This window comes from Neophocaena asiaeorientalis, unplaced genomic scaffold, assembly GCF_003031525.2.
Source record: "Neophocaena asiaeorientalis asiaeorientalis breed wild unplaced genomic scaffold, Neophocaena_asiaeorientalis_V1.1 scaffold523, whole genome shotgun sequence".
NCBI classification, from domain to species: Eukaryota; Metazoa; Chordata; class Mammalia; order Artiodactyla; family Phocoenidae; genus Neophocaena; species Neophocaena asiaeorientalis.
The window spans coordinates 763,755-789,932 of NW_020175436.1; the positions used below are offsets into that span (position 1 = coordinate 763,755).

The following is a 26,178-nucleotide window of genomic DNA, read 5'->3' on the forward strand; positions in this document are numbered from 1 at the left end:
AAGGCCTTCAAGTTCTTGACCTTTTCTACTGCAGCATCTAATCTGTTAATCCTATCCGGTGTATCTTTCATTTCAAATTGTGTACTTTTCATTTTCAGATGTTCCTTCTTTGTCTTGAGCACATGGAGCATATTTACAACAGCTATTTTAAGGCCCTTGTCTTCTAAAAATGATTCTTCCATCATTTTTGTCAGTTCTGGTTCTGTTTCTATTGGTTTGTTTTTCTTCTGGTTATGGGTAATATTTTCCTGCTTCCTTACATTCCTGGTGATTTTAGATGCCAGACATGAATTTATGTTGTTGTCGGATTCCGTCCTTGCACGTGGTTAAGTTACTTGAGATCAGTTTTTCAATGTTTGCTTTTAAGCTTTGTCAGGACAAATTCAATATGGTGCTGACTTAGTCTCACCACTAAGGTGATACCCTTCTGAGGACTTTACCTCATGCCTTATTAATTATGAGGTTTCTTTACTCTGACTGAGTGGGAGACCTCTTTATTCTGAACACTTGTAAACTTTCTGATGGTTCTTTTTTAGGCCTTGTGGAGTGGCACACCACATGTCTTCAGATCAGTACTAAACCAAAGATTTTTAGTGATCTCTGTAGATCCCTTGAACTTTCTCTTTGTACTCTATCCACAAAATCTAGCTGCTTTAGCTTTCCCTAACCCCCAGTTTCTGACTCCACAACCCGGTGAGGTTGCTGGCCTATGTTTGGATTCTTCCTGACTCACTGCACTGTCCAGGCGGTAAGTTAGGGCAAATACAGGGCTCACTTACTCTTCTCTAAGGGTTCACAGTCCTAAACTCCATGTTGTCCATTGTCTGAAAACAGTTGCATATATTTTCTAGTCATTCATAGCTAGAGGCTGAATCCAGATTGTCTTACTCCTCCATGGCCAGAAGCGGAAGACCAATTACAGATTTTTAATTTTGACTTCTGTCTTTCACTTCAGCCTTTTGAAAGAGGAAGTGCAAAGTTAACTTCACATTTTTATTGGTACTTTTTTGGGACATCTTCGTTTACGGAGTTAGTTGTAGTGTTCTTTGTTAACCTTTGTTTTTACTGAAATGTAACAAAAAGGAAAGGAGACTGATTACCTAGTAGAGTTTTGTGGGAAATTAATATTATTTGCAAAAAGGTAAGATTCAGTATAGTCAACTTGCTAATAAGCTCATTTTCTTCCAGGCCTGAAAGTTTCATTTGATACCTAGAAGGCCACGCTGGCAGCTGCTCTTGCAGCAAGTCTTCGCAGACACTTGCTTTTTTCGCCAGAGCGGTCCCTTTTGAGATAATATCAAAAATGTAGAATTTTAAGAAACAGTGGTTATTCATAGAATTTTTGTGAACCTCTTGTCATGAGATTTATGCTGTCTTGTGATGCATAAAGTAGCTAGGCCTGAATTTTTTAGAATTATTTGCTGCAGCAATGTTTATAGTATTTTATGAATTTTAACCTTTAAAATTTTCTTCTGTGTTACTTAGCTTTAAAGACTAATCATATTGAGGGGTACTTAGCACAGTACCCAGCACTGTGTAAGTGTGAGCTGCTCTTATGGGGGCGGCTCTTAATACTGATGTGTCAGTGATAGCACAGTAAGTGCTCAGTAATGTTTTTGTGAGCAAGTGAATTTGCGACACGGGTTAAAGTATATGCATCGTTTTCTGGGCGGAATAAGAATAAATAACAGTTTGGACCAGGTTAAGTTAAATTTAGGATTAAGTAAAAATGTTTGTGATCTGACATAATTTTATTGAAAAAATACTGCACATTCTTGTTTCATTAAAAAGTGTATCTGTATTTAACAATAAAAATTCTCTTAGGTCAGTAAAAAAAATTTTTTTAAATAAAGACTAATCATATTGAGAAAAATACAGAATCAGGTTTGTCAGCATTCAGTGGATGCTATGTTAACTGTTTCAAGTGAAACTTTTGGGAATCTATAATCCAGATGGGTAAAAATATGTAAGCAGCTTATTCTAGTTGATTCCTCCCCATTTATTTTTAAAATGAAGGGAGCATCTTTATATAGTTACTCAGTCTTTATGCTTAGAATTCATTTTATAATTGTTTATTTTGCCTTACAATATTCCTTCTTTGGTTCTCTTAAACATTTACTAAATCTTTTCTTGGTTAACTGTTTATCTGTTGTGATTACATTCTGCTTTAAGCCCCTTTAGACGGTAGAATTTAGACTGTGGATCACCCAGCCCCTTGAATATAGCAGGTGCTGAAAAAAATGCTCAGTTTTATGGTAGGGCTACAAGTAACTGTAATGTGGTCATTAGTAAATAGTATAAAGGTGATGTAGTTTGACTCTAAATGTTTTATTGAACACAGACATTTTGGCAATGAAAAAGAAGCAGTAAACTGAACACATATATTATTTCTTTATTCATCATCCAGTGATTTATAGGATTCTGTGCTGCCACCTTATCCATATGATTGTTCACACCTGCTAAATTTGAATCTTGGCTCTGACACTTGATAGAGGTGTGATAGGCAAGTTACTTAATCTCTCCGTGCTTTCCTACACTCCTGTTAATTGAAGATGATGTCTGTATCATAGTGGTATTAGAAGGATAAAATGAGGATATATGTAAATGCTCACTTAGTATAGTGCTTGGCACATTATAGTTGTACCTGTCTGTAGACAGTGTGTGCTTTGACATTAGTTTGTTGTGTCTCTGTACCCACATAAGTCATATTTGTTCATTTAATGTTAATATCCAATTATATTAATATTCTAGAGCAGGGGTTGAGGAGCATTTTTTGTAAAGGGCCAGATAGTAAATATTTTCAGTCTGTCTCTACTCTTCAACCCTGCTGTTGTCAAGTGAAAGCAGCCAAAGACAATATATAAACAAATGGTCGTGGCTGGGTTCCAATAAAACATTATTTACATAAACAGCTGGTGGGCCATAATTTTCCAACCTGTGTACTAGAGGTTACTTTTATATTTCCTCATTATCGGATGTTTGAAATACGTTCAGCTTATTTCATAACAGGCACATCTCAGATATTGAGGGTTTGGCTCCAGATGACTGCAGTAAATAGAGTCACATGAAATTTTTTGGCTTCCCAACGCATATAAAAGTTGTTTGCACTATACTGTAGTCTGTTAAGTGTGCGATAGCATTTATGTCTAAAAAAACAATGTACATACCTTAATTGAAAAAACACTTTATTTTAAAAAAATGCTGTCATAATCTTTTTGCAATAGTAATATCAAAGATCACTGATCACAGATCACTGTTAAAAATAAAATAATAATAATAATGAAAAAGTTTGGCATATTGAGAGAATAACCAAAATGTGACACAGAAAGGAAGTGAGCAAATGCTGTTGGAAAAATAGTGCTGATAGACTTCGTCCTTGCAGGGCTGCCACAAACCTCCAATTTGTAAAAAAAACGCAGTACCTGCGAAGAATGGTAAAGGGAAGTGCAATAAAATGAAGTATGCCTGTATGTAAATAATTCACCTATAACCATGTTGGTACTAATTTTAGTTGGTTTCTTTCAAATTATTTATTTGGACTGTAGTCCTGAAATGGAATTATAAAATCAATGAGTAACCCCATAAAGTGCCTTACAGTGCAGGAGTTGAAGTATTTAGAGAATGTCAGAGCTAATAATAATTTGATCACTTAATATTTAGTCATTATTGTTAATTACTACCATTTATAGATACTATCTATTAATTTTCCCTCATCTGATTTTTATGCTGAGCGTGTTATACTTTTGAACCTTCGGTTGTCTGATTGATTGTGTCCTATTCTGTTTATTAGAGTACATAAGAAATAGAGAAGGTAGGTAACAAGGGGATGGTGTGGTGTGCCTGATGAAGTGAAAACAGACCAGTAACACGGCTTTTGTCATTCCCACCACCACCAATTACCGTTCCACCCCCAAAAGAAAGTGATTATTTCACCTTCTTAGGATGAAACCTGGGCGCTGACAGTCTAGAACGAAGAGGTTGGAAGAAATTAGAGTTCCATTTTGTGTAACACATTATAAATTCCTTGGTTTTTACTAGTAGTATATAGAATTTCATAACAAAGGTCAAAAACATTGTGTTAAGTTTTCTTACCAAAAATCGGATTGTGCCTTTTAAATCTTGCTTTAGTGTGTGCCTAAAATGGCTGTGTGTTGGCTTAAGGCACAGTAGGACCGTTGTCTGATGTTCTGATAGAATCCTTCCTTTTTATTAACTGTATTAGAATGTTCTTTAGATGATTAACACAGGTGTTTTTTTCCATTGTGAAATAACATTTTTATTGGTCATAGGAAAGATTCTTATTTTTCTCTTTAGAAGAGGAAGTTTTTTGTTGGTTTATGAGAACAGACCTAGTTGATGTGTTATACCGGACCCTGCCTTGAGTTCAGTAATATGACTAACAGTGAGGTTAATGTCTTTGCCTTTTTAAAGTATATGATAGTGACTTTAATCTCAAGAGTAAAGTGTTCTCAAGTTTTTGAGGCTTTCATTAACAGTTTGTTTTAAAAATAGTATCCAGGAATCTAAATTTTCATGAAATGCATTTATATTTTCAGCCTGCTCCTTGAGGTAACAATCTGGGTGTGTGTGTGCACGGTAGTTCTGTTTTACCCATAGTGCACTGTTTAAAGGTTCAGAATTCTCCTAGTTCCAGCATTCTTGGCTTGCAGTAGAAGTCAGTGTCCACTCTGTAATGTTTTAGACCTAGGCTGTCCAGTATGATAGCCCCTAGACACATGGCTAAAGTTAAAAATTCAGGAGCCACATGTGGCTAGTGATTACTGTATTGAACAGCGCAGATACAGGACACCTCCATGGTAACGAGAGAGTTCTGTCGAACAGTGCTGTTGTGGACTTCCTGCAGTCATCTACTCTGTAATATTTTTCAATGGCATAGGAATCAGAACATTAGAAGAATATTTTCTAGGAGCAGAATTACTGTTACTTTCAAAAACATAGATAGCAGTATTTGACCAACCTCATTTGGGTATCAGCGCACATGATGTGGGAGCACTATTTTTAGAGCCATGCTTCCTCATCTTTTACACATCCTGGCACACTTGAAAACAGAAATGTTTGTATGGCACACTGAGGTAAACTGAGGTAAAGAGCTTTCTCAAAACTGGAGGTTACAGGTTTGGGTGCTTGCCGTATCCAGGCAAACCCATATCCCCTTCTTGGCACACCAGGGTGTAGAAGCACATACAGCTCAAAGCTCAGTTTCATAGCATACTCCATAATGGATTCCTGGATATTTTTCTTGGTCTGCAAAGCAGAATTTGATCTTATTCTCCCTTCTATTCATCATTTTTATATGTCATATTCTCAGTGAGACCTTGTGAGATCTAGGCATTTTACAACTCAAAAAAACTTTAAAAGCAGTCATACACTTGGAGATTTAATAGGTGCTTGTGTATATGGTGGCTCTCTCACACATGTGTGGATGGCCAAGCATCCAGAAATCATGGTGTATCTTTTCTCCCCTTTCTTTTATTGTGGGGAAGGAGGAGGGAACACCATGGCGTGGTACCTATTTAACTTCATCATACAAGGCAGGAAAATAATTTACTTATCTGAAATATGGCTATATTAAATACATGCAGTATAAAAATCACAGCAAGGAGGCCATGAGTCTGCCTGCCCACCCCTCCCCCAAATAAAATTCCTCTACACTACTCACTAAGCGTCAGTGGCTTGGTTAGCTATTTCTAAAATTTTCTGTTTGTTCATTGGCTTTTGGCAAGATAGTCACAAACAGTAGTGTCTTAAAAATATCTAAAATGAGAAAATTGTATGCCTTTCACTCAATATTTCTCTCCCTCAAGGATTTAAAATGGGTGGACTTTTATGGTATAGATCTTTGTTTCTTATCGTTTCCTGACGTTCAGCCTCTCACTGTGTAGGCCATTTGTTTCTAGGGTTCCTCAGCCTGTCTCAGATGTACCTCTTAGAGTTTTGTACCCTTGCTGCAAAGCTGGTTTGGTACTAAACACGTATCATTTCACTTTACTCTGCAGCTCTTGTTGTAAAATAACCATTCTTAGGATAAGAAGTGACACATTGTAAGGGCAGATGTCTTACTATTCCTGTTGCGTCCTGCACTAAATTATTGGTCTTTTCCTCTTTTCCTTCCTCCCCTCCACACCCCATGCATGTGCTCCCCCCCCATGCACGTGCACACACGTCTCCTTCCTTTCCCCATCCGATGTTCAGTGACCTCATTATAACCAGCTGTGTGAGTCAGTAATGTCTTCAGTACTTGGGGGTATTGTGCCTGCTGTTTTATTCCTTGATTCTTGTTCTGTCTCTAAGAATAATACAGGTGTGGAATCCCTACTGCCACCACCCCCATCCCAGATCTCCTCAATCCTCTTATTATAATGATCTCCTAACTGACTTAATCACCTCTAGATTTCCCCCTGTCCAGTTCACCTAAGGAAGATCGACATTTCTCACCATTAGAAATGGAGCCCATCCTGCAGCATTCTGTCCTCCCTGCTTTTTACTACTGCCCAACAGAGAGGCCAGCCAGGCTGGTCATACCAGCGATCACTGACAGATGCCCTGTTAAGTCTTATCTGTAATAGTTCATCTACCTAACAAGGAATTAATTTAGGTGGCTGCAACAATTTGGACCTGGGGAAAGAGGAAATAATTTAAATACTGAGCCTACTCTTCCTGTTATTCCATTGAGTGAAAAAGAGAATAAATCTGGAGTTGGTATGGGTGTGAGCATTTCACCAAGCCAAGAGCATACACTACAGTCGAGAGAGAAGGTGTTCTTGGTGAAGCATGACTTTATATTCAAATTAACTAGTTCATTTGATGAGTTAGCCAAAGAAACCACAAACTATCAATGCTGTAGGGAAAATTGGCTGAGTTGGACTTAAAAGAACAAGAGAAAGAGTTTGCATTTCCAAAGTGGTGCCTGTCTGAGGGATTTGAATTTAAAGATAATTTTTACTATGTATGGCTTTTACCTTACTCCCTGATTTTAGAATCTAACCTTCAAATAAGATGTAACTATTTGTTCTGATATTGTTAGCTCCTACTTACTTTCTCTCTGTAACTATACTATAATGTGCTTTAAGTGCAGGGACTATGTATGTTTTTAATCCCTTATTATATTTACTACAGAGGTAAATACAGTACAGAGCACCTAATAGAATGGCTTTTAAGTATTTATTGATGTTGGGCTTTACAGAATAGTACAGTATATTCAGTTTTACACCGTGGTGTTACATTTGCATGTAGTGTAAACACTAGATTTATTCTTTCCTCCTGATACCACCGGCCACGGTGAGTTGTCTGGGCTAAAGGTTTTTTTTTTAAAACATCTTTATTGGGGTATAATTGCTTTACAATGGTGTGTTAGTTTCTGCTTTATAACAAAGTGAATCAGCTATACACATACATATGTTCCCATGTCTTCCCTCTTGCATCTCCCTCCCTCCCACTCTCCCCATCCCACCCCTCCAGGCTGTCAAAAAGCACCGAGCTAATATCACTGTGCCTTGCGGCTGCTTCCCCCTAGCTATCTACCTTACTACGTTTGTTAGTGTGTATATGTCCATGACTCTCTCTCGCCCTGTCAAAACTCACCCTTCCCCCTCCCCATATCCTCAAGTCCGTTCTCCAGTAGGTCTGCGTCTTTATTCCTGTCTTACCCCTAGGTTCTTGGGCTAAAGGTTTTAACCTGGAGGTGGGATGCTGTCCAAACCTTTTGAAATTCTATGCAAATTTTTGTGTGTACTTAAATATGTACAGTTTCTTGGGAGAGCATGTGAACTTTCAGTAGGTTCTCAGAGTGTTCCAAAAAGGTAAGGTGCCTTGGACCTAGACAATGGAGGAAGCAAAGAAAGCTTTCTAAAATCAAGCTGAACTTGGAAAAATCACTAAAATGAAAATGGTAGAATGCTGTGCTGGACAGGTTATTGATATGATACAATACATTGGTCAGTAAGTTTTAAAATTTAAAGTATACAGTGTTCTTTACTATATAAAGTTACATTTTAAAATTCTTACAGTTAGCTAATATAGGCAAGAAAATTACCCTTCTCTTGTAGTAAAAGTTTGATTGTTTATGTAACATGCGTATGATAGCGTCTTTCCTAATTTGGCATAATGCTTGTGAAAATGGTGAATTGTATAGTGTAATTGCTTTATCTTAATGCCCAATTCTGTAACTTAGATTTTTTTCTTTAGGAAAATGGCTCTGGTGTCAAAAAGAACCCTGATAATTTTATTTGAACTTGACTGTGAAGTTAGCACCGACTTTGGGTGTAACATGACTGATTCTAGTAGCCCCTGCTGTGTTTGGGAGCCACAAGAAGAGCTGTGCATGTTGAAGGTGCATAGCACAAAGCATTGCTGGTATAAGTGTGTTCTATTTGCAAACATTTGTTTAAGAAGCCATAATTTTAATTTATATATTTATGATTGTTAAATTTCCACCTGCAATTATTTCTACATTTTAAAAATTTCCCCGTTTTATTTATATCTGTCTTAATTTTATAGACCATCTTTGGGTTTGCATAAAGAAGCTTATCAAAAGTATATCAGAAAGAAAATTAGCACAATAATTATCGATATTAATGGTGCTGTCATAGAATGTTTCACAAATTGTTGATTTCTTTACATTCATGAGTTTAGTGAAATATTAATAAAGTGCTTGTGTTTATTATTTGTCGTGTTCCTGTTTGTTAAAATAGTGTCACTGGTTTACTCTGGGGAGTTTTTTTTCTTCTGGGTGAACCAAAATATTCATGAAAGAACTTTAGATTTACCTTATTTCTGATGGCAGGTTGATATGTAGACTTGGAATATATTAGGAAAAACATGCTAAGTTCTCATTAAGAAACTCTGTAGTGAGTTGAGAAAGAACTAATGTCTTTTTTCATTTTTGTTTCAATTATACAGCAGATATAATTTCTACAGTAGAATTTAATCATTCTGGAGAATTACTAGCAACCGGAGATAAAGGTGGTAGAGTCGTCATCTTTCAACAGGAGCAGGAGGTAAGTATTTAAAGTTTAATATCTAAATTTCAGTTTGCTCTTGGGACTGGAGCTTATGCTGGAGAATCTCATCAGAGGATGTTGGCAGATTTATAAAGTGTGTTTATCGAGCAGAGTATCCAATGTATAGATGGCTCTGATTCTCTTAGCTCTGTGTGTGTGTATGTGTACGTGTGTGTGTTGTTTTGATTTAATTGTGAGAAGATTTGGTTAGAGAAAGGGGTGGGAAGTGTGGAATAAAAGATTTTAACTGGTTTTAAAGCCTTGGCCCTCCTTTTTTTTTCCTCTTAAAATTCCATAAAAGCAAAATTGCTTTGACCTCTTTTCAGTGCATAGTTTGCTTTGTGTAACTGGGGGTGGGAGCGTAGTTTAAAGAAAAAGCTGCTTAATTATTTTGACATCAGTTTATACTAATACTATTACTGTGATTTAAGTATAAAGGTTTTAAATGACAGTTGCATGTATACGCATGTAACGTAATTTATAAGCTCAGCACCCCTCTTAAAGTGGAGTTGATTTGAAAATTGTTTCCCTTTCTCTTTGAAGAAAGGAATTTCTCATTGCAGAATCTGTGCTTAAAGTAGGGTTTGGTTTTGTTTTGGGTACAACTTAGGCACACTTCTAAATCTGATTGACAAGATTTCTCACTAAAATTTTATGCTGAACAAAATTTGTCACAATGGATTTTCCCTTAGTCTCTCCCTCCATTTGTAGATCAAAGTTAAACCTTTATCATTTGTTTCCAGACATTCTGCCCCTGTCTATCTATAAGATATTCAAGAAGAGTTAAAAGTAATGTGGATAAAATGCAGGGTTTTATAAATAGATGTCTAAATCATAACACAGAGTTAGCTTTTAAAGGATTGTGAAATTCCTTAAATAAGCAAGAATCTAGTAATAATACTACTACTTTGCACTTCTATAGCGCCTTTGACCTGAGGATCTCAAAGTGCTTTACAAACACTAATGAATTAATCCTCACAACACCCAGTGAGGTAGGTAATTTAATTTTAAAAGAAATGATTAATAGTGTCTGATTCGAAGATGCACAAACACTAAATATGTCTCCTTTTATTTATTTATTTTTTTTTTGGTTGGAAGAAAATATGAAAATAAGACTCAAGCTTTTCTTGACAGAGAATGATCATGTGGGAAGGGGGGCAAAATCAGTTTTCTGTTCCTGTTTTCAAGCAGCTAAAAAATGTGACCATAAGAATTTTGAAATACTTAAGAGTCGAAATGGAACCTTACAGGTCATTACCATTTCCCTTTATTTACAAATGAGAAAGCCAGGCTATTAAGAGGTCACTTGATTTCTTCGTGGCAGAGCTAACAACCAGAACCCAGAACTTCCAACATGTTATCTCTCAGTGCGCTCTAATGTCTTTCATGTTAGGTAACCAAAATGTGAGTGTTAATTTTGTTATGCAGAATTTAGAGCTGGCTTTCCCGTAGGCATTTTCTGCCCTTCCGTGTATTTTTTTTTTTTAACTGAAAATTAATGGCAGTCTACACTTTTGTTTTAAAGAAGGGTGTTTGGAGAAAAGCATTTAAAATTAAGTTTGCTTCCTAGGCACTTCCATCTTGAAGGGCTTTACATTGAGGGTTTCTGAGAGAGCCTACATTTCAAATGGGGGCTTTGTGTTATTTAAAAGTGTAAGTTGTCTGTCATTCTTAACTGCATTTAAGAGTTAAAGACAAAAATTAATTATCTGGAAACTCAGATTAGTAGCGTGTCTTTTGAAAATTATTTAATGTAAATATCAGTGTATTTTTTAAGGGATAGATTAAATAACAAAGATGGTAATTGTTGGCTTTCCCTCTTGAAACTTGATCTTGTTAATATTAATCTGATGCATTTTACCTAATATATTTTCCACATTTTTAAGCCCCATCTTATACTGGAGCTTCTAATATAATGCTGTCTTCAGGACATTCAGCGTCTCTGTCATTGGTTATAAATGTGTGTACCTTACATTTATATCAATACCTAACATATTTAGGTTAGATTTTATGAGTTTATAGCTATACATCTGTAAAATAGTGTTACAGTTTAAAAACTGGAAGAAAGCCTAGAGATAGTCTTTTCCTAATATTTAGGTAAATCCTAGCAAAAGTTTACATAACAAAGGTATATTGCTTAGTTTAATAGCAAAACTCTGGGATTAGAACTTGGATCTCTAAATTTTAATCCAGCCTTTTCTAACAATCACAGCTGTTATACATACATTCCAAGGTACACTGGTGCTTAACAAGTGAGCATTTCTTAGACCCTGACGATGATGCTAGCTCTCTTTGCAAAGCACAATGCTGCTTGAACTATCGCGTCTGCAGTGTCAGCGTTCCTGGCTAAAACTCACTTGACTGGAGATTTATGTATTTCCACTCACTCTTTTTATTGCCCTTAATTAAGAAGAAAAGATCATACTGTAGCAGCAGTGAACCTTGCACATCAAACTTTGACATCTTTAACCCACCTGTCTGTCTCACTTTTACCCTTCAGGTGTGGCAGGTCCCCTTCCTGTCATCCTGTCGGGCACACTTCTGCTGCCTGTCCATCTGTTTCCCAGGCAGAGAAACTGGGTGGTCAATAAACAGGGTCTTCATTCAGTTCGAGTATATTTCAGCCTGGTGTTCCTGTAACATTTTCTGCTGTTATTTAATAGTATTTTTATAACTAACACGTTTGAATAGTTTTCTATTTGACAGAATCTCTGTGATAGAAGCAGGGTGTGTAGAGAAATTGAGGCACAAGGGTAAATCGATTTTAGGCATCCTGTGCATCACATGGTCAGAGTCCAAAATTTTGAGTCTAATCCAGTGTTCTTTATAGCATGTCCTGAAATAACTGACCCATCTTACTAATTTTCACAGCTTGTATATAATGGCTTTTGACAACAAAGTGGATGGTGGGATACATTCCTTCTGATAATGATAATTTGGAGGGAGATTCCATGCAGCTGTTACGTTGTGGTGTTCCGTAGTTTTTAAGGGATCTTTGTTTCTATGGGTGCTCATATTAGGTGATCAGTAGTTGTTGAGGTAGTTGATTTCCTGTTGGCTTTGGATTGCTCAGAACTTCTTCAAGTTCCTCTGAGGCTTTTTGATATACATGATAAGCTAAAGTGTTGGGGGAGGGTTGATATTTTTAAGGGACAGTTAAGGATAAAAGTGAGCAGAGAGGTGGTTCCTTTCTGATTGCTTTCTGGATCGTTATGCAGCGTTTGTTTTCTGTTTTCTGTGACTGCTGGTTACTTTCTAGGATTTCTTTCTCATTTTTTTGTTCTTAATGTGGTATTCCCAAAACTCCTTAACAGAGTACAGAAGAAAGCTTAGTGTGCTTATCTCAAAAGATGGATAGTATTGTTAATATGTTTGTATTCCCTTTCTGAATTATTTAGAAAGACTGGAATGGGACTCAAAATCAAGATGTGGTTTAACAGAATTCAATATCGTTTATAGAAAGGGCTTGGTTTAGTCAGTTGTTTAAGTGAAGGGACAGATCCTACTGTTTTAGAGTGATGTGGCACCGTTCACTTAACATAGTACTTACTGTGTGCCAAGCAGAATAGCAGATTTAGAGACATTGGAGAGGAATGGTTGAAGGGACTAAGGCTGTAAAGCCAGGAGAAGAGACTACAAAGAGTCTTGTAACTTAGGGATTCATGTGGAAGAAGAGATTCGTTTATTTTGTGTATGGAAATAAGTACACAAGAATTGGATGCCCATCTGTCAGGAATATTGTGGAAAGAATATGAGAAGTTCAAGAAAATACTACCACTGTGGTTTCTTCCAAATCAGAATATCTATAAAATAAGCTTCCTTTTCTAAGCTACCGGGCTTTACCTGTCTTCATTTTTCATTCAATTTTTTAATCTAAGGTTGTGCTTTCAGAGTACAAAATGTTAGGATCACCTAAAAGTGCAGCTAACCACCTAAAAATTCTAACCAGAATGTTAAAATGCAGATTCCTAGATTGCACTTCAAAACCACCAAGTCAGAATTTCTGGAAGCCAGAGAGACACCGTCACTTTTCCTCTTTTTATTTATTTATTTATTTATTCATTTACTTACTTACTTAGTTACTTACTTACTTTTAATAAACTCCTTTGGGGACTTAACCTGTTAGAAAATTAAAATTGACTGCATTCCAATACCAGGATAATGAAGCTCCAAAATACAGCTTCAAGTCTATCTTATCTAAAAATATGTTTAAACTGTTTTTCCAAGATAGATCATGCATATAGAAAAATGCATAGAATTATATGTGTACAGTTCTATGGATTTTCACAACAAATACATTTGTGTAACTATCATCTGGGTCAAGAAATGGGATATTACTGGCACTCCAGAAGCCTCTCTATCCTGTCACTACTACCCCCCTATCCCGAACTAACTGTGAATTTGTTTTGCCTGTTTTGAACTTTATATGTATATGGTGTGTTCATAGAAATTAAGAGCTAAAATTTATAGGGTTTGCAGGGGTTCTTAATCCTTTCTGTACCGTAGCTTCCTTCAGTAGCCTGGTAAAGTCTGTGGACTTCTCAAGAATGTTTCAATTGCATAAAATATATAGGATTGTGAAGGAAACTATTGAAATATATTTTTCAATTTATTAAAAATACTTATTTTTGAGCAATATGTTTTTTTGTGACTAACAGCTGAAGTGTGATTTTAAAACATGTCATTTCTATAGTGACAAAGTCATGGTATTGCTAATACTGTGGCCTGCTGCTACATCCATAATTGAAAGAAATGCTGAATTTCAGCTAGAGATTAGTAAAAATAACATGTAAATTTCTACCACATCCGAGTTTATAAAATCCCATGGACCGTTGGGAGTTGAGTAGTCTGTGGGCCCCAAATTTGTAACCTTTGGTAATGCAATCTCTTTTTACCAATAAAGAAACTGGGGGGCTCAGACAGCAGGTTTACTCGTGGAAAGTCGTACAGTTATCAAAGAAGTGAACCCTTGCTCTAGAACCCTTATATCCCGATTCCCTGTCCATTGCTTTTCCCATTCTGACATGGGTATAGCAACAACAGTTTATATGCCAGACCCTCTGCCAAGCTCCCTAAATCTTATTAATCTTCACAGTAAAATAACGAAGATGTTATGCACACTTACTATGTCTCAATTTATTACAGATTTATAAATGAATTGAGATTTAGCGAAGATAAATGTCTTCTCTAAGATCACACAGCTAGTCAAGCGGGTAAAAAAAAAGCTAATTCTGTATAAATTGGGATGAATATCCACAATGAAAAAAGAATCTTACTCCTCTAAGTAATGAGCCTAAGTGGTATAAATCACACAAGAAAATCAGTTTCATTAACTTTGTAGTAATGAGAAAAGTACTTATCAGACTTTTTAATAGTAGCCATTAAGGTATGGTGTTTTCTCTGTAGAGGCTTAGAGAAGGAAAAGTTGGAAGGAGTTTGAAAGACCTGCACGTTTAAAGACCTGGGTTCTAGTCCTCATTTGTATTTATTCATCCAGCCAGCCATCCCTCTTGTTCAGCCATCTGTTATCCAGATTGCTAGTCTCAGTTTACCTCGTAATATTCCCAGTAATTAAAATTTTTTGCCCTATGCCCTGCTCTTATTCTGTGTCATGCTTTAGAAATAAATTATCCTGGGTAGTTAGATAATCTGAATAATAGCACATTGACTATTTTAGATTTTGGCACCCATAACCCCCATGTTGTTCAAGGGTCAACTACATTTTGAAATATAAAACAAATGGTTGTCTCTAACAAGTAATAGAATTAAAGGAGCATTAAAAAACAGTAAGTTTTCTTAGTGTTCTATTTGGAAGCTTAAAAATGTCCTTTTTTGGGGGGTTCCATGGTAGCGCAGTGGTTGAGAGTCCGCCTGCTGATGCAGGGGACACGGGTTCGTGCCCCTGTCCGGGAAGATCCCACATGCCGCGGGGCGGCTGGGCCCGTGAGCCATGGCCGCTGAGCCTGTGCTCCGCAACGGGAGAGGCCACAACAGTGAGGCCCGCATACCGCAAAAAAAAAAAAAAAAAAAAAAAAAAAAAAGTCCTTTTTTTTCTCATTTTTATGTGATCAAAGGAAAATACATTTAATGTTTCCTAACATTTTTTTATGTTTTGGTCTAGGAGCAAAGTAAATATTTTCTGTATTTTCACAGAGTTTCATTTAAGGCAGAGGAAGTCAGTAAAAACACAAGGCAGTTTTTTATATATTTAGAATTAGCTGTTATAGAACATCAAGTGATGTTCCTTCAAAGAAGTCATTTTTAACTCTTGATTATTCTTAATATGTTTATCGTGGAAAATATGAAAACTGTGTATCATTTCCACAAAGAATAAGATAAAAATCCAAAATCATCTCATCACATGAATAGAGATCAGTTTATGTATCTGTGTTTATTCTGGGGCTCTACTTTGTTTTGTAGAAAAAGTATCATGTTGTATGTATCATTCTGTAACTTCTAATGTTTTCTTGCATTAATCTCAGTCTCAGTCAGGGAAGTGAGGAGACTATTGCAAACCCTGAGTGGAAAGAAGTGCATGTGTCATTTGGAAGAATCATAGTCTGTCTTTATAACTTAAATGACACAGTTTAACAAACATGTAGCTTGTGGGATCTGCAGAAGGTATTAATTAGCAAGGGAGCATTGCGCATAAATTAACATGGTTGAGAAACATTGATCTCCGTGTGAATTTAATTGGCTCTATAGCATTTCATAATTTACTTGACTTAGGTTGTTCATACATCTTTGCATCATTGTTTTTCATTAGGTTATACTTTGAAGTGGAATTGTTGAGTACCTTTTTAAGGCTTTCAATAAGTATGGACAGGGCTTCCCTGGTGGCGCAGCGATTGAGAGTCCGCCTGCCAATGCAGGGGACACGGGGTCATGCCCCGATCCGGGAAGATCCCACAGGCTGCGGAGCGGCTGGGCCCATGAGCCATGGCCGCTGAGCCTGCGCGTCCGGAGCCTGTGCTCCGCAACAGGAGAGGCCACAGCAGTGAGAGGCCCGCGTACGGCAAAAAAAAAAAAAAAAAAAAAAAATAAGTATGGACAAATTATCCTCCAGAAAAGCTGTGTAAATTTATACTTCTCTCAGTAGTGTATGACTTTGTCCATAAACAATGGTCATTATCATGTTTTTTTATTCTTCATCAGTTTAAAGGCAAAATATTATTCCTTAATTTTAATACTAATGATGATGAGTAGTTACACATATATTTATTTACTGATCATTTTTTAGGTAAATGACCTTTTCATCTTTCAGAGGAGGGTGTTAATATTTTTCCTACTTATTTTTAAGGACCTTTTACACATGAAAGATAGTAACCTGTTGTCTTAAGATGCACTTTTCCCCCCAGTATACTTTTTTTTAACCTTTAAATATTCTTCCTAGTTGGACAGACGTCCACCTTTCTCTGCTCTTTGCTTTCATTTTTATACTTAGAAGCTCTTTTTCACTTCAGAATTATATAGAAATTTGCCATTGTACTTTCTTTTGGCTGCTTTTATTTACTTTTAATTATTCCCTCTGGAATTTATTTTTGTGTAAGAAATGAAGTTCTAATTCTCTTTCCAAATGTTTGTTTGGCTCAAACATCATTGGATTTTACTGCTGTTTTATATTCTGTTTTGGCTTGTCTGAACCTCAGGGGCATACTTGAGTTCATGACACTACCATTATAGATCATGGCGAGGCCCTTCCTTTAAGTAAACAAACACGTGCACGCATGTGTGTAGTCACACGTATGTTAACTTATTTGCATAATGTGCTCCCATTCTCCCATGCACCTCTCCCTTCATAGATAACCATTTGAATGTGTTCTTATAATTTGTATTTTGTTTTTGTGTGCTGTTTGTTATTTAATTGTGGCAAAATATCCATGTGTACAATACAATTTTGCCAACCACATATACATTGTTATGCAACAGAACCCCCCAGTTCTGTATAACTGAAACTCTGTACCCACCGAACAGCAACTTCCTTCTTCCTCCCTCCAGTCCCTGGCAGTCACCATTTCTGTTTCTGTTGAGGTTGACTACTTTAGATACCCCGTATAAGTGGAATTATGCAGTATTTGTCATTTTTGACTGGCTTATTTCACTTGGCATAATGTCCTTAAGGTTCATCCATGTTGTAGCCTATGACAGGAGTTCCTTTTTTTTTTTTAAGGCTGAATAATATTCCATTAAATGTATATTATACACACACACACCACATTTTCTTTATTCATTTATCAGTCGATGGACATTTAGGTTGTTTCCACTTCTTAGCTATTGTGAATAATCTCATTTGAGATTCTGTTTGGATATATACCAGATTGCTGGATCGTATGGTAGTTCTTTTTTTTTTTTTTCCCCATCTGTGCCTCGTGGCATGCAGGATTTTAGTTCCCTGACAGGGGATCGAACCTGTGCCCCCTGCAGTGGAAACGTGGAGTCTTAACCACTGGAACGCTAGGGAAGTACTTTTTTTTTTTTTTTTAATAAATTTATTTATTTTTGGCTGCGCTGGGTCTTCGTTGCTGTGTGCGGGCTTTCTCTACTTGCGGTGAGCGGGGGCTACTCTTTGTTGCATTGTGCAGGCGTCTCATTGCGGTGGCTTCTCTTGTTGCAGAGCGTGGGCTCTAGGCGCACGGGCTGCAGTAGTTGTGGCTCACGGGCTCTAGGCGCACGGGCTTCAGTAGTTGTGGTGCACAGGCTTAGTTGCTCCGTGGCAGGTGGGATCTTCCTGGGCCAGGGCTCGAACCTGTGTCCCCTGCATTGGCAGGCGGATTCTTAACCACTGCGTCACCAGAGAAACCCTATTTTTTTACTTTTTTGAGGAACGCCCATACAGTTTTCAAAGTGGCTGCACAGTTTCTATGCTGCATTTTTTTAAAAGCTGTATTGAAATATACACAGAAAAGTGCACAAAACACTAGTGGATTATCACACACAGAACTTCCCATCCTTCCTTTAACCCTTCTCATTCCCCTTCCCAGTCATTCCTTTCTCTTTCCTCCCCTTGTAAGCCTGTCTTCTAACACTTAGTTTGGCTTGTAGTTATAGAACTTTTTATAAATGGAATCTACAGTAAGTATTTTATGTCTGGCCTTTTTGCTGAGTTTATGTTTGTGTAATAATTTGCTCACTTTTGTTGCTATATAACGTTCTTTCGTAAAACTACCACAATTTGTCCACTCTGTTATAAATAGATGCAGACATTGTGGTTGTTTCAGTTCATGGCTTAATAATGCTGCTGCGAACACTCTTGAGCAGATTTTTTGGTGCACATTGTCATGCATGAAATTATCATGTCATGGGGGGTAGGCATTTAGTTTTAGTAGACAACACAGTAAAAAGTGGTTCTGCCAATTTTATTCTCATGAACAATATATGAAAATTCTGGCTGTTCCACATCTTTGCCAATGCTTTGTATTGTCAGTAACTTTAAAATTTAAACATTGGGAGGTTATGAGGGTATCTTATGGTGGTTTTAATTTGTACTTTTCTTGATTAACGCCAAGGTTCAGCATCTTTTTATGTGTTTATTGGCCATTGGATATCATCTTTTGTGAAGTGCCTACTGAAATCTCTTGCACTTGTTTTCTGCTGGGTTGTTTGTCATTTTTCTTATTGATTTGTAGGCTTTTTGCACTTTTTGAATATATGAACCCTTTGTCAGTTGTGTTTGTTGGAAGTATCTTCCACTCTGTGACTCACCTTTTCATTTTTTCTGAATGGTATCTTTTGACAAATAGAGGTTATTAATATTAATATAATTCAGTTTATCAATGTTTTCTCTAGACTTAACTGCTTTTTCTGTCCTGTATAAGAAATACTTCTCTACCCCAAGGTCCAGGAAGATCTGCATTTCTGTTATCTTTTAGATCTGTGCTCTCTAGTATGGTAGTTAGTAGATCCCTGTGGCTATTTAAATTTTAATTAATTAAAATTAAGTAAAATTTAAAGTTCACTTCCTTAGTCACAGTAGCTACATTTCAGGTGCTCAGTAACCACATGTGGCTAGTGGCTACCACATTGGACAGCACAGATACAGGCTACTTGCGGAAAGCTCTCTTGGACAGTGTTGTACTAGACATATTCACATTTATGTTTCTGATTCACCTGGAATCAGTTCACATGAGTGGCTTGAGGTGTAGTAGGGGTCAGGGTTTGTTTTATTATATATGAATAGCCAATTAGCCAAAAACTATTTAGTGAGAAGACCATCCTGGCTCAGCAGTGCCACTTTTGTCCAAATTCAGGCCTGTTTCTGGGCCATCTGTTCTATTCCATTGGTATATTTGTCAGTTCTCATGTGAGCACCACACTGTCTTCATTGTGGCTTTAAAACTTGATCATGATATAGTATCCTTTATGTATTTGTGGCTTCTGTTTGTGTCCATGTTGAAGTATGTGATTTTGTTTTTGTGGACTGTGTTTTTTTAATGTATGTGAAGAATACTCTGTCTTGCACCTCATTCTGTGTCCTACTTTATCACTAAGAGCTGTGTTTCTGAGAACCTTCTGTCTTGCTGTGTGTGCATCTAACCCATTCTTCGTAATTTCTGCACCATACTCCATTTGCCAGGTTAATTCCAGCTTCCCTTTACCATACTAGTGCCACCTTTTATTCATTCTTTTTGCTTTTATTTTTGTTCATTTAGAAAATTTTTATTGAATGCCTGTTATATGCCAGATACTATTACAGGTGTTGGGATGAAGCATTTCTAAATTCATTAAGAAGATTTCACATAAATAGATTGTGTGGTTAAGAAAATAGACTCTGGAAAGCTGTGCAAGAAAAACCCAAATATTGAAGCATTCTAGAATGTATCATGATTCTCTCTGATTGTAGGAGAGTTTTTAAAACAAAAATAAAATAGCCTTCTTTGACTTTGATGCATTCTTGTTCGAGTGGCACAGTGTTGGAGGACATGGGATTATGTTCCTTTTTTTCGTTTGCTCGGTGTACTTAGTTCATGCAGAGAACAGTGCTGTCGTAACCATTATAATGTAAACATCCCTCCCCATGTTTTAGGGAAAATCCCACTGTCTTCTAGGGTCCGGCTCTGCAGTTCGTTAAGTCAGTCATTGTTTTATGGCATCTGTTTTATGACATCTTTCATTTGTTACTGCTGCTGTCATCTCTCCTGTTATTTTTTTGTTCTTATCCATTGTCTTTAAAAATTCACTGTAATTTTAGCATAGTTTCAGGAGAGAGTGCACATGCGTCATGTATCTTTAACTTGTCAGCTGTAACTTTCTCCTTGTGTGGGGTGTGTGTGTGTATATATATACATACATATATATATATATATATTTTTTTTTTTTTTTTTTTTTTCCTGTCGGAAAGAAACAGTGCTTCTTGCAATCCATTGAGACGGCCAAACACCTCCAATGATTTTGTTTCTGAATCATGTAATAGATCATGTTTAGACCCGTTTGGTTATTCTTGAGTCTTAAGGATGATGTTATTTTTCTGTTGTAGAAAATATTTTTATATGGTTGTGCTTTTCTTTTCCTTATCATCAAATACAGACCCTGATAAACCTAGTTTCTGCATATACCTTGGCCTTGCTTACCTTGGCTCTTTGTTTTGCTTACCTGAATTATATGGACTTTAATTTCTACTTTTGACTAAAGTTTCACACACACAAGTTACCAGAAGTTAGAGATTCTGTGTTATTAAATTTCTCTGTACCTCTGGGACCTAGTGTACATAGTACTGTAGTCTCTAGCTTAAGTTAAAAACACTGCATTATATTGTAGCTTTTTTTGGAGAGTAACATGACAAACGTTTAGAGACTGAGTAACTTTCAATGGAAGACTTACAGAATTTCTTCTGGTGAGATATTAGCATGTACACATTAAATGGGTTAGGTTATCAGATTTGGTGTAAGAGTATGGTAATGAGACCAAGGTTCTGAGTTTGATTTTTACCCTTTCCATATCCCCAGTGTGGATTATGTTCTATGGTATGCTCTGCATTCTCAGTATTGGCAAACCCACTCAGTAATAATTGATACTACTGTCAGAGGACCCACATACAACTGTAACCATGAATGATCGATCCAGATAATTAAGCTACTGGAAAAAAACAACCCAGAACATACACTTACAAGATGATGATTCAATAGTTTGCTTTTTATAAGGAGAAATAATAATAGTGACTAACAGGTCATTCTTATTATCAAGTAATCTTAAACGTTTCATTTGCTAATTCACTTTTACTTAAAACAGTTCATTATAAATAATATCTTTTAAACTATTTTTCCATTGGTTTTTTGAACTAGACATTTAATGTTTTTGGTGGAAAGGTTTTTGATTATGTGATGATGGATTAAAAGGTAAAATTCTGAACATGGTTATAATTCTCATTTTTGCTAAGGTAGTGTTAACTGAAGAAGTTCACAGGTAGTCTCTTTATCCAATAGCTTAAATTATATTCACTCACACTGATACTAAGTGAAATAAATCGTTGGTGTGTGCTAGGCTCATAATATAAGAAAGATAATTCAAGGAGGGTACGCAGTTGTTGATGGGGTGAGGCCTGCTGGGTATTGCTGAATGTGGGCTCAGTGGGGAATAGAGCCCTGTAACTCTGGTCTTGGGTGGCGGGGGGTTGGGGTCAGATGTGCTGTTGCATTTATGAGAGCTCTTCTCTTTTTTTTTTTTTTTTTTTATTTTTTTTTTTTTAGGATTCTCAACCACTGCGCCACCAGGGAAGCCCGAGAGCTCTTCTCTTAAAGAGTTTTTCAGCAGTGAATTGACCTAAAGGCAGGCATGAGAAAGGGAAAGGAAGAGGACAATACATCATGTTAAGTAACAGATAGAGAATTGATCCTTAAAACAGTGGGCAGAGAAAGAAGGTGTGCCTCAGCCAGCTGTTCCTGATGAGCTTTTCTTATTTAATCTTTACTTTTTGTCATGTATGCTCAGTAGTCCTCTGTACTATGTCATATACAAAGGTAAAGTAATCAGCAAAATGATCTGTATTTTAATAACACTTTTCCTCATGAATTGGGCCTAATTATTAGGCTTTATTTAGCTTTTCCTTTTTTTTCTTTTAAGCATTTGTATTTATTCCTTGAAAACCTTTAAGTATAAAAAACAATATAATGTATATAAGATTCAGGGTCTGTTGGAATTGATTATATGTTTGATTAATTTGAAATATTTCTCAACTGGTCCAAATATTTTTGTTTCCATTTTAGAACAAAATCCAGTCTCATAGCAGAGGAGAATATAATGTTTACAGCACCTTTCAGAGCCATGAACCAGAGTTTGACTACTTGAAAAGTTTAGAAATAGAAGAAAAGATCAACAAAATTAGGTGGTTACCCCAGAAAAATGCTGCTCAGTTTTTATTGTCTACCAATGGTAAGTGTAAATTTTTTCTTTTCATATGCCCAGTATGTACACATAAGCCTGTAGGATGCTTTCCCTTTTTCAAAGCGGAGTAGTTGTTAAGAGATCTCCGCAGATAGACATTTGGAAATATTTTTTCCCTATATAGAATGTAAACTCTTCTTTTTTGTCTTCCCTTTTTTATTGTCTTTTAGTTTTTAAATTCTATGAAAGAGATCCTCAGGCGTCCACTTCTTTTAGTCCACACAGTTTGTAGTGAGAAGAATGAGCTTTACCATTCAGTTTGGGTCAGATCCTGTTTCTGCCACTTCTTGGCTTAGTCGCCTTGGGCAGGTTACTAACACTGAATCAAGTTTCTCTCATCTGCAAACTGGAGATGGTAATATCTGTGTTACAGTACGGCTGTGAGGAGCAGATGTGGTGACTCCTAGTGTACATAGTGAGTGCTCAGTAAATATTAATTGCCTTTCCTCTTCCTTTTTAAGTGTGCCTAACTCTCCAAAGAGTATTTCAAACTGTAAATACAAAACACTCTGTCAAAGGACGGCCCCCATTCCAGGATACTCTCTAGGAGAACGCTCTTCTTACTTGATCCCCATCCAAGAAGGACACAAACCGGAGTTGACTCATTGCCTTCTTCCCAGCGAGCCTTATGGCTGTAAGAAGATGCTTCTTATACTGTTTTGTTTGTTCAGGAAACGTTATTAAGTGAGAGTTAGAATTATATAATGACTCTACCAGAATTTAAAGTCCTTTATGACAGGTTAAGAAGTGGGTCATTTCTTTTGTTCTTCTAAATTTTTTTCACATGAGTTGTTGTGACCTGGTTTATCCCTGTGGATTTGAGTCTAAAGAGAAGCATTAGAGTGATTGAGGGTTACGTCCAGGTGTTCTGGGTAGCCATAGTCTGTAAAAATTTAGATTAAAAGTTTTTTGAGGCTGGCACAATGATTGGGGAAAACCTCTCATTTTCTCATCCCTTCAGTGTTAATAAGATCAGATTTTAGCACCTAGACCTCACCATTCTTTAGCACTTGCAGAATGTAAACTCAAGTGACTTCGGGGGTGACCCGGTAGACAGCATTAAGTGCTGCCCTCATCCACCTTAGTCCTTATCACCCATTGTATCCAATTATTGGAAATGCATTCCCCAGAATGATGCCACTAGCTGACAACATAAATGTTTGCTTCCTCTTAGATGCCAATTTTTCTGATTGTCAAAGCTCTCCCTAACAAGTCCATTGAAATCTGTACCATCTACCCCCCTCTCTTTTCACATAAATTGCATTCCCCTCTCTTCTTACCAAAAGAAAAATAAATAGAAATAATGATTTAAAGCTTGTAACGTAGAGCATCCTAGATGGAGGTTATATGTTTACTCATGTCACATGTTGGCTTCTAATCTTGGTTCAGTTTTAATTTACATAGGTAACTAAGTTATTTCAAATAGCACTTCAGATACTGCTCTTTGACACAAATAATATGTAATTATACCATTTACGTAGTTTCTGCTTTGGAAGTAAATGTTCCAGGAAGTGTGTTGGCTCTTAGTAATTTTGGCGGTTCACTTTTTTTAAAAAATTAATTGATTAATTAATTTTTGGCCGCGTAGGGTCTTCGTTGCTGTATGTGGGCTTTCTCTAGTTGCGGCGAGCAGGGGCTACTCTTCGTTGCAGTGTGCGGGCTTCTCATTGCGGTGGCTTCTCTTGTTGCAGAGCATGGGCTGTAGACACGCGGTCTCGGTAGTTGTGGCTCACAGACTCAGTAGTTGTGGCGCACGTGCTTAGTTGCTCCGTGACATGTGGGATCTTCCCAGACCAGGGCACGAACCCGTGTCCCATGCATCAGCAGGCGGGACTCTCAACCACTGCACCACCAGGGAAGCCCTAGAGGGGAATTTTTAAAGTACAAGCTGAAGCAGAATAATGAAGCCCCATATACCCAACACCCAGCTTCAGTACTTCTCAGTTCATCACCAGTTGTTTCTCAGATACTTCTCCTCCCCCTCCTCCTCAGTATTATTTGGAAGCAAATCCCACTTCAGTTCACTTATGGATTAAATCTTAAATCTCTTTCAGTCCTTATTTATATCCACACATGTCTTCCATGCAGGTTTCCATGTGCTCCTCTGTGATTTGAGATAAGGCATCATTTAACCAGGCGAGCCTTTCTAGACACCAAACTCTACAAAAGCTCAGTGGAAGGAGAAACCACTGGAAATTGCAGTTGTTGGGTCGGGTTATGTGAATCTATGTAATATTTTTCTGTAGACAGAATCAACAGAGTTTCCCAAATAGGATTCCTGTGTAAATTTGAAAAATCATTGATTAATAATACAAATTATTTTAAAGGACACTACACAATGCATTGTAGGTTCTTGTCTTTTTGTTGTTAATGAATACTAAGTAAAATACAAATTTTGGGGTGGGGGCTGTATTTTTTGTGCTAAAAGTAGAGTCCATTGTGGAAGGCTAGAACAAGTATGGACATTTTACAAACTGCTGTGTCTGGGCATGGTGAGATAGGAAAAAGGATGAGAGGAGTAGGACTTAAAAATCTGTATCTGAAAAGCTTTATTCTTTGAAAAGAGAGAAAGCAAATATGGAAAAATGTCAACTTCTGTTAAATCTGAGCAGTATCTTTCTGTTACTTCGTATAGTATTCTCTGAGATATAGCATAATAGTACCTTTTCCCCCCACAGGTCTTATACTCACAAAAAGATTAGAAACTACTGGGGAGAGCAGTGGAAAATAGGACCAAACGTTCCAGCTTTGAATAACCCAAATTAATCTTACTTTCATCTTTGTATTGGCTTTCCATGATCATCACAAACTGTTCAGTGTTTCCCAGATTGTTTTCTTTTTTTTTTTTTTTTGGTACGCGGGCCTCTCACTGTTGTGGCCTCTCCCGTTGCGGAGCACAAGCTCCGGACGCGCAGGCTCAGCGGCCATGGCACACGTGCCCAGCTGCTCCGCGGCATGTGGGATCTTCCCGGACCAGGGCAGGAACCCGTGTCCCCTGCCCCGGCAGGCAGACTCTCAACCACTGCGCCACCAGGGAAGCCCTCCCAGATTGTTTTTACTTAAATAACTTAATAGTCACCTTCTTATAACTTATTCACAATGTTTCTTCAAGTGGTCTCTTTCTCTTTAGTCTTCTTTTGCCTTTCTCTGAATTCTCCTCAGTTTCTCTACATTGCAATCTGTTGACCCAGGTCCTTGAATATATGAATAACACAAAGTTCACTCGTAAACAGGTTGTGTTTTAACAGCTTATTATTAAGAAGCTTTTTGGATTTTATGTAAAAGCTGCACACCCACAGAGGAGAGTTGGTGGCATGGTTCTCCCTGGTCTGACCCTCTGGTGAGGGGGGTGCTGGGGTTGTGGACTTCTTTAGTTATCAGTGTTCACAGTGCAGGGAAACAGTGCAGAGCAGTGGTTCTTAACTTTTTGGAAGCAACAGTTCTCTTTGAGGAATCTAATAATCCCCTTCACAGAAAATGAGTATATTCACATAATCTTGCATGCAGTTTTATGGAGTTTGATTACTCTCATGTACCTCTAACTGTGGACCAAAAACTCCAGATAAAAAGGTCGCTACTGTAGAGCATAAGAATTTTGATTTTTTAAAAATTCCTGACCTGCCTTGTTCCCAGGCACTGCACTAAAATTGTGTAGTACTTCTGGATCCTTTGTTTATGCCATTAAAGGTTGTAAAAAGTCTCTTAAGTTACAAATTTTATCACTTTAAAATTTTTGTTTTGAAGTTTAATTTGCTTTAAAAATCTGTTTACCCAAGTTTTC

The 26,178-nt window shown here is 37.1% G+C and overlaps 1 protein-coding gene and 1 long non-coding RNA gene across 2 annotated transcripts in view; one reads left to right on the forward strand and one right to left on the reverse strand.

The window, feature by feature from the left end:
* PPP2R2A (protein phosphatase 2 regulatory subunit Balpha) overlaps positions 1 to 26,178 on the forward strand; it is an 82,340-nt gene that overhangs the window by 43,657 nt on the left and 12,505 nt on the right. The window contains exons 3-4 of the mRNA XM_024767749.1: positions 8,920 to 9,017; positions 22,220 to 22,385. The gene's annotated coding sequence lies outside the window, so the exon portion shown is untranslated. The remainder of the gene's footprint in view (positions 1 to 8,919; positions 9,018 to 22,219; positions 22,386 to 26,178) is intronic.
* Positions 21,727 to 26,178, reverse strand: part of LOC112414999 (uncharacterized) — a 30,301-nt gene continuing 25,849 nt past the window's right edge. Inside the window, exon 3 of the long non-coding RNA XR_003006253.1 lies at positions 21,727 to 21,776. This is a non-coding gene — a long non-coding RNA (uncharacterized LOC112414999). The remainder of the gene's footprint in view (positions 21,777 to 26,178) is intronic.